This window comes from Humulus lupulus, chromosome 5 (genome assembly GCF_963169125.1).
Source record: "Humulus lupulus chromosome 5, drHumLupu1.1, whole genome shotgun sequence".
Lineage (NCBI taxonomy): Eukaryota > Viridiplantae > Streptophyta > Magnoliopsida > Rosales > Cannabaceae > Humulus > Humulus lupulus.
The window spans coordinates 16773469-16787753 of record NC_084797.1 but is presented as its reverse complement, the minus strand read 5'-3'; positions in this window follow the sequence as shown (position 1 = coordinate 16787753).

Genomic DNA, 14285 nt, shown 5'->3' with positions numbered 1-14285 from the left:
TATTTTTAGTGTGATGCAAGAAAATGAATATGGAAGGCAAAATGATTCTTGGTAGCTTGGCTTGTATGTTGAGGATGGATGGAATGTGTGGACTGCGTGTCGATCGAGGATGAAGTTTTTTTTTTTTTTAGTCTTTTAAATCATGTTTTTTCCGCATTTAGTTTTGTAAACAATTTTCTTTAGTTTAAAATTATGTTTTATGTTTTAAACAATGGGTACCCATGCCATATTTTCTATTATTATGTATTTGATACAATATTTTAAGATTTAATAAAGTTAGTTATATTATTTCTTATGTATCTTTCCCAAAATAGTAGTTATGTATAGTAGTTCTAATGGTCCAAGGTCTTAGGAATAGTTGGGTCATTACAAAACAAAAGCTCAAATAAATTTGAAGTATCCCGAGTATTATTCTTCTTCTTCACTGTACACCCCGCGTTTTTCTCTTCTTCTTCATTCTGCCAGCGACCCAACAACTCTCCTTCCTCAACTCCGGTCACAACAACGATTTTCACCTTAACTCCGTTTGGTAGCCTCCTTCGTCGTTCACCGACAATCTTCAGTCAGGTTAGCCTCTTCTTCAATCACCCCATATTTATTCATATATATATTTCTATATCGTATATACGTTGAGGTTAGGATTGTGTATATATCGTATATATATTTTATGAAGAAAACTGGGTATGGAGTTTCAATCAAAAAAGAAGTTTGTTTAGACTTTCCCTTTCATTCGTCGATTTTATCTCGCATTCTTTATCCAAGTATGAGCTGTAGAACTAGAACTAGTTTTCTTGTTTCTGTGATAGAATGATCACATGAAGGCAAGAGAGTTTTTCCCATAAGAAGCTTTCGAAACAGTGCCATGCCCTGACTTAAGTATTTTGTTGTTGTTTTTTTTAAAAATTTTTATATTCACAATGGATATCATCATTGATCCGAGGAAACTAAACTAAAAAAATGGCATTAACTTATCGACAAAACGTTGCTAACAAAGCATATATAGAATGCTAAATACACTGCTAAACAGTCTTTCAAAGGAGCAGAGTAACAAAGCATATATAGAATGCTAAATACCGAGGAGCATTTTTCTATTCCATGTTACTCTGCTCCTTAGAGTTTTTTTTTCCCTGAGTTGTATTTATATAAATATATAATATATTTTTTATCATCCCCAACTATACACCTTAATATTTATTCGATTTCTATACCTTGATAAAAGAATGGTGATGAGTATTAATATTCCCTTCAAGTATTAGACTTGTCCTTGTAAATATTTTGGCTGTGGAAGAAATTTGAGTTATAGATGAAACCTTTCCTTTTTGTTTCATGATCTTATCTCAAAATTTCAAACCACATATCATGAGAATCAAAGCATATATAATGATGATGTTACCTTCATGCTTGATGAATATAAAGAACAAAAAAATAAAATAAAATGGAAATCTTTTGCCACTTTTTCATCATACTTTGAAAGCTTTTATTTTCCTTAAAGCCATCAACTTTTCATATGAGATATCAAATAATGTACTGAAAATAAAAAACTTTAAACCTTCTTAACCTGAAACTATCAACCTTTTTCCTATTATGCTAACCTTATTGATAGCTAAATAGTCTTTCAAAGGAGTAGATAAACAATACTGCTAGATTCAAAGGGTTTAAAAAGAAAAAGTAGGTATAGAATGCTAAATACACTACAACAAAAAATGCCATTTGCGTCAGTTTATAACTGCTACAATTGATTTTTTTGCGTCAATTTGATATGTGACGCAATTGCCCATGACGCAAACCAGAGTGTCATTTGCGTCAGTGGGGCACTGTCACAAACGGGCATTTGTGACAGTGCCCCACTGACGCAAACGCTTGGCATTTGCATCAGTGGGGCACTGTCACAAATCTGGCGTTTGCGTCAGTGGGGCACTGCCACAAATGTCAGTTTGTGACAGTGCCCCACTGGCGCAAATGACACTCTGGTTTGCGTCAGTGGGGCACTGCCACAAATGTTAAAGATGAGTATTTTTTGCGTCAGTTGGGCACTGTCACATAAAGTATTAACCAGGGAAATTGCAAATGTTTATGCCAATTTCCCTAGCATATTTTGATAAAAAAAATCAGCACCAGAAATAGAAAAACAACATTATGAACTGAAAAATAGTAATATGAACAGAAAAAAAATAGTATAATTTTTTTTAAATATTTATCTAGAGTTAACATTTGTGATCAAAACTATAAAAGTAATTCAGATATCAAAGTTAATATATGTACTCTTGTGTGTTCTAATTTCTAAGTATTAAACCTACTTAAACTAAAATTTCCTCACCAACTTGCTCATTTGCTAATTGAGATACGCCATAATTGATTCAGTCCACTCATCCTGTATCTCGTTGATTTCGTCAGCCGAATATGGACTCGTATTCGTAAACTAATTAGAAAATATTTAAAATAATAAGTTAGAAATCATCCAAATAAAATCATGAACAATAGTTTAAATGAAAATTAAAAAGTAAAACAATACCTCATTTTTCAAGCAGGCCTTCGGTCTAGGCTATGAAATCAAGTCTCTAGAAAATTTCATAATGTAAAAGCCACACACGGTTGGCCCAGTCTAGTTTTGACCCTATTACAACATAGTTATCCAAAGTTAAGTATTATATTTAGTAAGTTATTACATTAGAAATATGTCAAAAAGTTGAATACGATAAGTAATATAATTTACTTACCTTAGGAACACAAACTTTTAGATTGATTGACTCTTTTAGTCTTCGGTGTGTATCATATTGATCCAACGCCCTGCACACAATATTAATATTTACCCATATATGAGTTTGAAATAAAATCATAAATTAATTAAGTAATATGAAAAACTTACATGATAATTATCTCCTTGATTTCCGAACGGAAATGTGAGTTTACAGGATCCAAAAAAGCCACCAAATGACTGTGTGGCTGAATTAATACTAACATCCAATGAAAGCTACAATAAAAATATTGTGTAAGATATTTATCAATAAACAAAATATATGAATATAAAATTAAGTTGACTTACTTGTTGTTCCAAGGACAAATTAGAAACTGTGTCTCTAGCTCCATCTGTAGAAACTGATCAAAGAGATTTTTAGCACGTATTTCATTGGTTCCTGCATTAGTGGACACTAAAGCGGGATGCATGAAAGTGTACATGTGGTTCAATCCCTTCGTTTGCACCAAATCATCGAGGAAGCTACATATAATTAAAAAGTTAATAAACTATTAAATTTCAAGTTAAACTAAATAAACTAAAATATTATAAACACCATTGTACCTCATATATAATGCTAGCTCAGTCTGTCCAATCATCTCATAGTTGCAAAAGTGGAGGATATCATCTTTCCCTAACAGAGCGATAGTTTGGAATCCAAATACCCTTTCAACAATTGGAATTTCTACCACACGGTAAGCTTTCCATTTATCAATAAACTTCACCAAACACCTCAATATTTTTGTGAAAGGCACTTCTGTAGGCTCCTGTGTCGATGCCTCTATTCTTTTCTTTGATTGTCTTGGTTGTTGAGTAGAGTGTTGACCCAAACTCTTAAGTCTCCTTGTTTTGATGATTAACAAATATTTGATTATTATTTGTTACTAATGATTTGTTGATTTTGTAGCAAAAACCAAAGTGAATTAGCAAATTCAAAGTCAAACTTATGACCAAGGGCAAAATGGTCATTCTACCAAATTTTCCGGAAATGACCCGAAATGGATTTCAAGACTCAAGAAACTCAAGATAAAGGTTTAATTTCATTTCTTAGTCTTGTAAAGTGATTGCAAGTTTACTTTAAGTCATAAGTATAAAATTTGGCTCATTCACGTGCTAAAAATGGTGATTTTTCAAAATGAGAACTAGACATCCTAAATTCACTTTTAAGAAAATACATCCCAATACGGTCGTAACGCAATTGGAAGTTTTGAAATCGGATAAACGAGCTAAAAGTTATAAAGAATTGAAAAACGGGAAAATATGCATATTTTGAACTTTTGCTCACTGCTTGCCATCCGGAATTCTGGTTGGCAACCGGAATTCCGGTTGCTCCCAGACCGGAATTCCGGTTCCCCATCCGGACTTCCGGTTCGCGGCAGGCAGCTTCAAAAAGTAACCCCCAACGGCTATAAACGACTAGTTTTCTCCCAAACTCTATATAAACTCGTTTTTCACTCAAAATTAGTGGTTGGCTGAGCATTTATTACATATATCAAACCTAATCCATTGATTTCAAAGAGCTCCCAAAGTTTAAATCATCCAAACACATATTCACACACTTGAGCCAAAATTTGTATTTACTTCTTCTAAGTGTGCTTGCTAATCACTCTAGGTTTCTCATTGCATCATCATACTTCTAGAGTGATTTTTGCTTGTAATATCAAACACATTCCCATATTGTGATTGAGGTGAGGTTGGCACCGGTTTTGTAAACAACCCGGTTAGAGTGAGATTGGCACTTCAACAATCCGAAAAAGAGGTTGATAATACCTTGGTGGTGGAAAACTATTGTAAGAGGTTTGGAAATACCTTGGTGAAAAATTCCCGGTTGTAAGGGTTAGTCAAGCCTGTTAACTTGGCTCGATAGTGGAACTCAAAGCTAGGTCCATAGCTTTGAAGACCAAGGACGTAGGTGGCTTAGTTCTACCGAACCTTGTAAAATTCGAGAGTTTGCAATTTCTTAACCTTAAACTCTTTACATTACAAGTTTGATTATTTTCTATATCTATTTGATTGCCATATTATTTGCTTTTACTTGATAAATTGATTTATTGCATAATTTGGCATATTAAGTTTTAAATTTCCGAAATTAGTTTAAATTTCCAATTCACCCCCCCTCTTGGAAACATATCTTGGGTTAACAATTGGTATCAGAGAAAGGGCTCATTTATTTGATTAGATTTCACAATCTAGAGCATGGCGTTTCCAAATCAAAAGACATTATTATAGTACAAATCTATGTTGATGATATTATTTTTGGTGCTACTAATGATGCTCTTTGTGAAGAATTTTCAAAGTGTATGCATAGTGAATTCGAGATGAGCATGATGGGAGAGCTCAACTTTTTCCTTGGACTTCAAATAAAGCAACAAAGGAATGGAATATTCATAAGTCAATCCAAGTACATCAAGGATCTACTTCAAAAGTTTGACTTGCCCAATGCAAAGTCCATGAAAACTCCTATGAGCACCTCCATAAAGATGGACAAGGATGAAAGTGGTAAGGATGTTGACATCACCAAGTATTGAGGTATGATTGGTTCATTATTATATTTAACCGCTAGTAGACCCGATATTTTGTTTAGTGTTGGTCTATGTGCTAGGTACCAATCATGTCCCAAGGAATCCCACTTAAGTGCCGTTAAGAGAATCTTTAGATACTTGATAGGCACAATGAATCTAGGACTTTGGTATCCCAAGAACTCAAAATTTGAAATCATTAGTTACTCGGATGCCGACTTTGCCGGTTGTAAGTCGGATAGGAAAAGTACTAGTGGAACATGTCACTTTCTAGGAAACTCTTTAGTGTCATGGTTTAGCAAGAAACAAAACTCGGTAGCCCTATCCACAACCAAAGCCGAATACATTGCCGCCGGTAGTTGTTGTGCTCAAATACTTTGGATGAAACAAACTCTTAAGGATTTTGATGTTGATTTTGAATGTACACCCATAAAGTGTGACAATACTAGTGCCATTAACCTCTCTAAGAATCCAATCTTGCATTCTAGAGCCAAGCATATTGATATAAGGCACCACTTCCTTAGAGACCATATCCAAAGAGGTGACATTATGCTAGATTTTGTGAGCACCGATTTCCAACTAGCGGATATTTTCACCAAGCCTCTTAGTGATGAGAGATTTAGTTTTATTAGAAGAGAGCTAGGAATGACCAACATAAATGAAATTTAAGGTTTACTAGCTACTTGAATATCATATCTCTCCTTACTTACTTATGCATATATACTTTCACTATAATATGATTCTAATGCATAAATAAGCAAATTCTTTTAATACTTGACCTATTAGATATATGTCTTTGAGAATAACAAATTATAGGTCATGGTATGAATTTTTGGTGAACTTTGAACACATTTTTGATTGAGTGAATATGTGAATTTTTGCATACGTGTTTAATATATGTGTTTATGTGTAACATGTCTAAATAAGTTTATCTAGTATGCCTATAGGGTTGCTATGCTTGAATTACTCTTTGAACAATTCTTAGGTATGCTAAGTATTGAAAATTTGTTAGTTTTTGCCTAAATGAGTGTTTTTCGCTAAACTTACTCAATTTTCAACATTTTTCAAATCCGTCAGTTTGAGCACCTCACATTTAACATATTTGAACTATTACAAAAATAATTGTTCGATTTGGTTCCATAAAACTCATTTTTGGTAGATTTCTACTTTTCAAGGCCTTTTAAGGCATTTTTCGAAAAATCTACCGTAAAATCTCAATTTTCAATATTTTTCGATTCCGTCACTTCACACACCTCATATTTAATATTCTTGAACTGCTGGAAAAAGAAATTTTCAATTTGGTTGAATAGATTTCATTTTTGGTAAGCTTTTAGCTTTCTTGAACTTTTTCGAAAAGCTTACCGTAAATCGTCGTTTTTCAACATTTTTCAGATTTTCTTGTTTGAGCATATTCATTTTGTCATATTTTAGGTGTTAGAAAAAGTTTGGGGTCAATTGGGTTAAAAACGAAGAAGTTTGGCGCGTTTTTGAAAAAGGGGCTGGGCTGCTGCACCAACTGGAATTCCGGTTGCCTGTGCACAGACCAACCAGAATTCCGGTTGGCGCAGACAGCAGCCACTTAAGGGCTTTTTGGTCTTTTCAAATGCAATTTTTTTTTTCCCATAAAAACCCTACCCTAACTTCATCCTCCCTTTTTCTACAAAAATCTCATTCTCTTTTTGGTTCCACTTCAATGGCTTTATGCCTTATCTCCTTGTGTGTTTATCTTTCTTGTGTTTGGTTGATAAACCTAGTTTAAAACTTGTTGCCTGGATGTTATTTTGGATTCACTTATCTTTCTTATGTATGAATGTTTAAAAAGTTTAATCTATGTTTGCTTATGTTTTATTTTGTGAATTCCTTTACCACCCTTTTTAATGAATCAAACGGGGGAGAAATTAATTGAGATTATTTTAACTTTGGCAAAAACCTCAATTTTTGGACTAACGTTTTATTTCACTATGAGTAATAAATTGAGGGGAAGTTTACAAAATCATGTAAGGTAAAAATCAAAGGTAAAGTTTCAAATTTTTAAACCCTTGCACACATTAAGGGGGAGCTAATCTAATATTAATATTTAAAAATATTTCCTTTCCCTTTTAAAATAATCAAATATTTGATATCATCAAAAAGGGGGAGATTGTTGACCCAAACTCTTAAGTCTCCTTGTTTTGATGATTAACAAATATTTGATTATTATTTGTTACTAATGATTTGTTGATTTTGTAGCAAAAACCAAAGTGAATTAGCAAATTCAAAGTCAAACTTATGACCAAGGGCAAAATGGTCATTCTACCAAATTTTCCGGAAATGACCCGAAATGGATTTCAAGACTCAAGAAACTCAAGATAAATGTTTAATTTCATTTCTTAGTCTTGTAAAGTGATTGCAAGTTTACTTTAAGTCATAAGTATAAAATTTGGCTCATTCACGTGCTAAAAATGGTGATTTTTCAAAATGAGAACTAGACATCCTAAATTCACTTTTAAGAAAATACATCCCAATACGGTCGTAATGCAATTGGAATTTTTGAAATTGGATAAACGAGCTAAAAGTTATAAAGAATTGAAAAACGGGAAAATAGGCATATTTTGAACTTTTGCTCACTGCCTGCCATCCGGAATTCTGGTTGGCAACCGGAATTCCGGTTGCTCCCAGACCGGAATTCCGGTTCCCCATCCGGACTTCCGGTTCGCGGCAGGCAGCTTCAAAAAGTAACCCCCAACGGCTATAAACGGCTAGTTTTTTTCCCAAACTCTATATAAACTCGTTTTTCACTCAAAATTAGTGGTTGGCTGAGCATTTATTACATATATCAAACCTAATCCATTGATTTCAAAGAGCTCCCAAAGTTTAAATCATCCAAACACATATTCACACACTTGAGCCAAAATTTGTATTTACTTCTTCTAAGTGTGCTTGCTAATCACTCTAGGTTTCTCATTGTATCATCATACTTCTAGAGTGATTTTTGCTTGTAATATCAAACACATTCCCATATTGTGATTGAGGTGAGGTTGGCACCGGTTTTGTAAACAACCCGGTTAGAGTGAGATTGGCACTTCAACAATCCGAAAAAGAGGTTGATAATACCTTGGTGGTGGAAAACTATTGTAAGAGGTTTGGAAATACCTTGGTGAAAAATTCCCGGTTGTAAGGGTTAGTCAAGCCTGTTAACTTGGCTCGATAGTGGAACTCAAAGCTAGGTCCATAGCTTTGAAGACCAAGGACGTAGGTGGCTTAGTTCTACCGAACCTTGTAAAATTCGAGAGTTTGCAATTTCTTAACCTTAAACTCTTTACATTACAAGTTTGATTATTTGCTATATCTATTTGATTGCCATATTATTTGCTTTTACTTGATAAATTTGATTTATTGCATAATTTGGCATATTAAGTTTTAAATTTCCGAAATTAGTTTAAATTTCCAATTCACCCCCCCTCTTGGAAACATATCTTGGGTTAACATAGAGGGCGCAAGTGGCTTTTTCGTTTGTTGATTAGTAAGAACCCAATGTTGTGGCCATCCAACATCATACCCGACTGCTTGTCCAACCAATGTATAACCTGTCCATAAAAAATTGGGCAACATTTCCCCTATTTCTATCACATTTCCCAAATTTAAAATGTGCATTTATACAGCACATGGTATACACAAAAATATCCAATTAATCAATCAAACATGCATAATTCTCAAATTACTAAATCCTAAAAAAAATTGGCTAGCATTTCCCCTATTTCTATCATATTTCCCAAAATTTAAATAAACCTATATTCATCACATAAACACAACAAACCAATTAATCAATCAAACATGCATAATTCCCAAATTACTAAATCTTAAAAAAAATTGGACAACATTTCCTCTATTTCTATCATATTTCCCAAAATTTAAATAAACCTATATTCATCACATAAATACAACAAACCAATTAATCAATCAAACATGCATAATTCTCAAATTATTAAATCTTACAAAAAATTGGGTAGCATTTCCCCTATTTCTATCATATTTCCCAAAATTTAAATAAACCTATATTCATCACATAAATACAACAAATCAAGTAATCAATCAAACATGCACAATTACAGCCTTATATCACCGCAGCACACAGTCCCAAATCCTTTCTCCACTATTTTATAATTCGTACATGCTACTAAGTTCAATATATTAATTATACATTAAGGTTTAAAATATTACCTTTAATGTAAAATCCTCCAAAGCTTGATCTCACCAACAAAGTTGTCAACAAAATACCTACTCAAATATAACAATAAACAAAAAAATAATAAAAAAGTTAACAAAATATAAAGAAAAATATATTAAAGCTATATTGTAACTAAATAAACAATAAAATGCTTAAAGAAAACAAATAATTTGTTATATGTACTCATTTATATACTTAAACCCGAAATAATTTTTTTTTTTTAAAAAAAAAAAAGTTAACAAATCACATAAATAAAAATCGACTATAAATATCCTAACTAAATCAATAATAAAATATAACTTAAAAAAACAAACAATTTTAATATATACCTATTTAACCAATTAAACCCAAAATTTAAAAAGTTAACAAAATATGAACAAAAATTTACTAATAATAATCAAACTAAACAATTAATAAAACGAAACTTATACAAAATATATACATTAATATATATATATACTCATTTACATAAGTAAATTCGAAATTAAATTAAATTTAAAAAAAGTTAATAAAAAATAAATAAATTATAATAAAATAATTCTAAAAAAATAAAATATTAAAATGAAAAGTTTAAACCTAAAACAATTTCATAATCATTAATATAAAACTATCTAAAAGTTAAAAATCCGAAATATAGTCAATTTATAAAAAAAAAATTACAAAAATTAAATTTAAATCATAAAAATTAATAAAATTACACTTACTTGTGGTAATTGAGCAATGTGGGTTCTTGAAGTAGAAAATCCCAAAAAACCAATAAAGATTTTGGGTTTTCAAATTATAATCTTCAAAAAACAAAATCTATACAAAAAATTAAAAAAAAACTATATATAAGTTTCATAAACATATATAAACCATTATTTTGACATTAAAATTGAAAAAAAGGGATAAAAACGTACTTAAATAAGTAGAAGTTGGTTGGGGCGCCGCTGGTTTGTGAAGGAATCGTTTCTAAATTTTTTTGAGGGAAATGGGGTCTCGGTTGGGACAATGAGGGTTTTGGTGAAAAGGTGGCCCAGTTGCGTCAGTGGCCCACTGACGCCGTTAACAGCCTGTTTGCGTCAGTGGGGCACTGGCGCAAACGGTCCCATTAAACAACGTCAGTGTATGTTATGACACAATTGGAACCTCATTTGTGGCAGTGCCCAACTGCCACAAATGCTAATTCTTGGTCAACAGCGTCAGTCAACTGCGTTGACTGACGCGTTTGACTGACACAATTGCCCTTTTTTGTAGTAATGATAGGCAAGCATAGTGAATCATGAAATCAAGCAGTTCCCTTGAGCTTCTTAGCAATGCCAGCAAAGTACTTCCCCTGATGAAAAGCTTGATATAACTCTAGCTCAGATGGTTGTCTAGTGCCATCCCCAACAACAATAAACACCAAACTTAATTACACCTGAGAGAGAGAGAGAGAGAGAGAGAGAGAGAGAGAGAGAGAGAGAGAGAGAGAGAGAGAGAGAGAGAGAGAGAGAGAGAGAGAGAGAGAATATATTTTGGATTTTTAATAATATATATTCATTATGACAAAACAAGTTCACCCTTAGCAATTAATGAAAATTGAGTAAGACTAATTATATATTTATATATATGCATGTATATTAAAGTGTGATATAGATATAGTAGTGGTCACACTGTTGATACTCATCAACAACTTTGGCATTAACTTTTTTGATAAATTAAATGTAGGGTAAAGTGTGTGTAGAGAGCCTTGCTTTGCTGTGCATTTTTAATAAAGTTATAATGTGGAGTGAGTGACTATATGGCTAGCTAGTTGGGAAGCAAAGAAAGAAAGAAATAAATAAATATGGCTAGCTCAACTCCATAATTCCTCAGCTAGGCCACCATGGTTTCACTCCTAACCACCATGACCACCATTCGACCACCACAACCACCACCCTCACCACCATTGGCCTCCATCTGTGACCACTCATAGTGGCACCTCCATACACGACCAACCACCATTCTCAATCTTTAACCACCACCAAACCATCTCAAATCTTAAGACCACATATATTAAACTATCCCCGACCCCTTAATGTATGTTTCTAGTTCAAAAACACTAATTAAATCCATACAAAACAGGCCACAAATTCATAGCCAACCTAAGAACATAAATGAAAAATAATTGGTACCGTAAACTATGAAGGAAGGTCACGGATTTGTACCGACCTATTGTGCCTGGTTTCTTGTGGTTCCTTCTTCTTCTTCCCAATTTAGTCCACACTGCTATGAACGTAACCAAACCATTCCACATGAATTTCGTACTCAGAATCTAAGAGAAAAATCACCGCAAAATAGGTTCAGAATTAAGTTTTTCCTTCAAGAATACTCTACAATTTATACCCATGATACAACGTGGTGTGTGAGAATAATATATAATATTTTTATTATGTTTATTGTTTTAAAATATTTTTTGTTTTGCTAAAAATAATAGTAGTAAGAATTTTCAAAATTTAGTACAAAGTTTATTTTTTGCTACCAAATAATTAGTAGCTAAAATTTCTTATTTTGCTACCAAAATAAAATGGTAGCCGGTAATATAAAAAGAAGCAGTTTTATATTTTGATCTCAATAAATTTAGCTACTAAATTAAAATTGGGAGCTAAAAATGTTACTTAGCTACAAAAAATTTGGTAGTAAAAATATTTGGTCATATTTTATTTTTATTTATCAACTAAATTATTTTGTTACTATAATTTGGTAGGAAAATATGATTAATTGCTACCAATTATATTTGGTAGCTAAAAACTTAGTAGCTAAAACTCTATTTTCTTATAGTGACAGTAATACAAAACATGTTCATGCTTGACTCTCTTTTTATATATAATAGATATATATAATCTGACGATGCTTAACTAATGTATCATTAATCGTAATGTTCCTGCAGGCTCTAGTTAGAGTGATGATGTTAGAGTGACACAAAATAGCGGTGTATGTATTGTTGCAAAAACTCTTCAATTTGCTTCAGCTCGCGATAAGAAACCATTTTGCGGAGTCATTGAAGAAATATGAGAGCTTGATTATCGTGATTTTAGGATGGCAATGTTAAAATGCAATTGGGTAGAAGACAAGTATGTTATATCAGATGAGTTAGGATGTACTTTAGTGGATCTCAATAAAATAGGCCATAAAGAAGAATCATTTATATTAGCAAGTCAAGCAAAACAAATATTCTATACTCAAGATCCATTAGATTCAAGATGGTCAATTGTACTTGCATCACAACCAAAATTCATAGGTGAAGATGATGATGATTATGAGATTGGCGAACTTCAAACTTTTGAGAAAGAAATTGGAGATATCAATGAATTGAGGGAATCGAATCAATAGTTGGACCATATGTTCGAAGAGATTGTGATGGAATTTGGATTGTAAGTTTGTATTAAAAATATATTTTCTTTTATAATTGGCACACTTGGTGCCTAATTGAGACTAAAAGCCTCAATAACAAGAGATCCTAGGTTCGAACCTTCGAAGCTGGGTCTCACCCCAATTCCCAACCCCCATAACCACTAGACCAAACCTAGTGGCTTTGTATTTAAAATATTCTTATCATTTGTTTATTTTATCTACTAATCTTTATACTTGTTTTTTCTTAATAGGATCATGGAAAAAGTTTACATAATTAACAAACCAAATTTCATCATTAAAAGGAAGTGAAGTGAGTTTGCCTACGATAGTTTCACCAACAAGTGTGACCCATACGCCAATGGAGGTGGTAAATGAGTCTTTAGTTTCTTCAAAGGTATTTTATTCTTCACCTATTCATATTATTATTGAAGAAAATATCTATTATAACATAAATATTATTTTTTCCTCATCTTGAACTTGTAGGATAATCAGAAGTCTAAATTATTGGCAGAAAATGGTGATACTGTTGCTATTGGACGAATAATGGCAACGAGCGGAAAAATTCATTGTGCTGACTTAAGAAAGGGTAACTATCTTGTGCAAGTGCATGAGTGCTGCAATGATGATGCTAAACTTATTTTTCCTATTAGGGATGAAATTTCTTTAGTACGTCAAGCTGTTGGCCACTATGTTGAGTGGCCATCTCATATGATCATTCCTTACGATTCAGATTTGGTAAGATATTGAGAAGCAACTATATTTAGTGATTAAATTATTTTTCATGACTAACATGTGTTACTTTCATGTTGAAGCTACCTAAGAAGAAAAAGAAGAAAAAAAGGAATGGTTCACCAATACCTAATGCCCCAATGACACAAGAGAAGTCTCATCCTTCCCAAAGACTTCCTAGTCAAAATGAAGTAGTGTCAAGTAAAGCTAGTGCCCCGATACTCTTCAAGATTTCTAGTGGGGTTCCTATATTTATCAAGTGTCTATTAACTACCGTGAAGTATGTGGAACCAAGTTTCATGGTCAAAGTTCTGATGGATTTCGAGATATTAGGCCATGAGAATGATTTATATATATATCTCACAAGAAAATATAGTCCATGTTGGCTTAATGGAAAAGATTGGAGCATCATGTGTATCATTATATATCAGGTATTAAAGATTTTTAAAATAATTATAAGTTTGTAGATGACGTATTTTATAAATTTAACAAAGATATATATATTTTTTATGTAGAATTTTATACTTCCAATTAGTGAAAAGAGAGATCAGTCACTTTTTTCGTTTTTTTGAGCCAATTTGGTTATCAAATGTTGGATCCACTGAAGAAGAACGAGTTGAATGGGTATCAAAGCGTATGATTGATTCAAATTCGGGTTAGATGTGGTTGTTGCCTTATCATAAGGGGTAAGTTTTTCACTTTTAGTATTTTGTTAGTGAATATATATAATATTAATAATGAT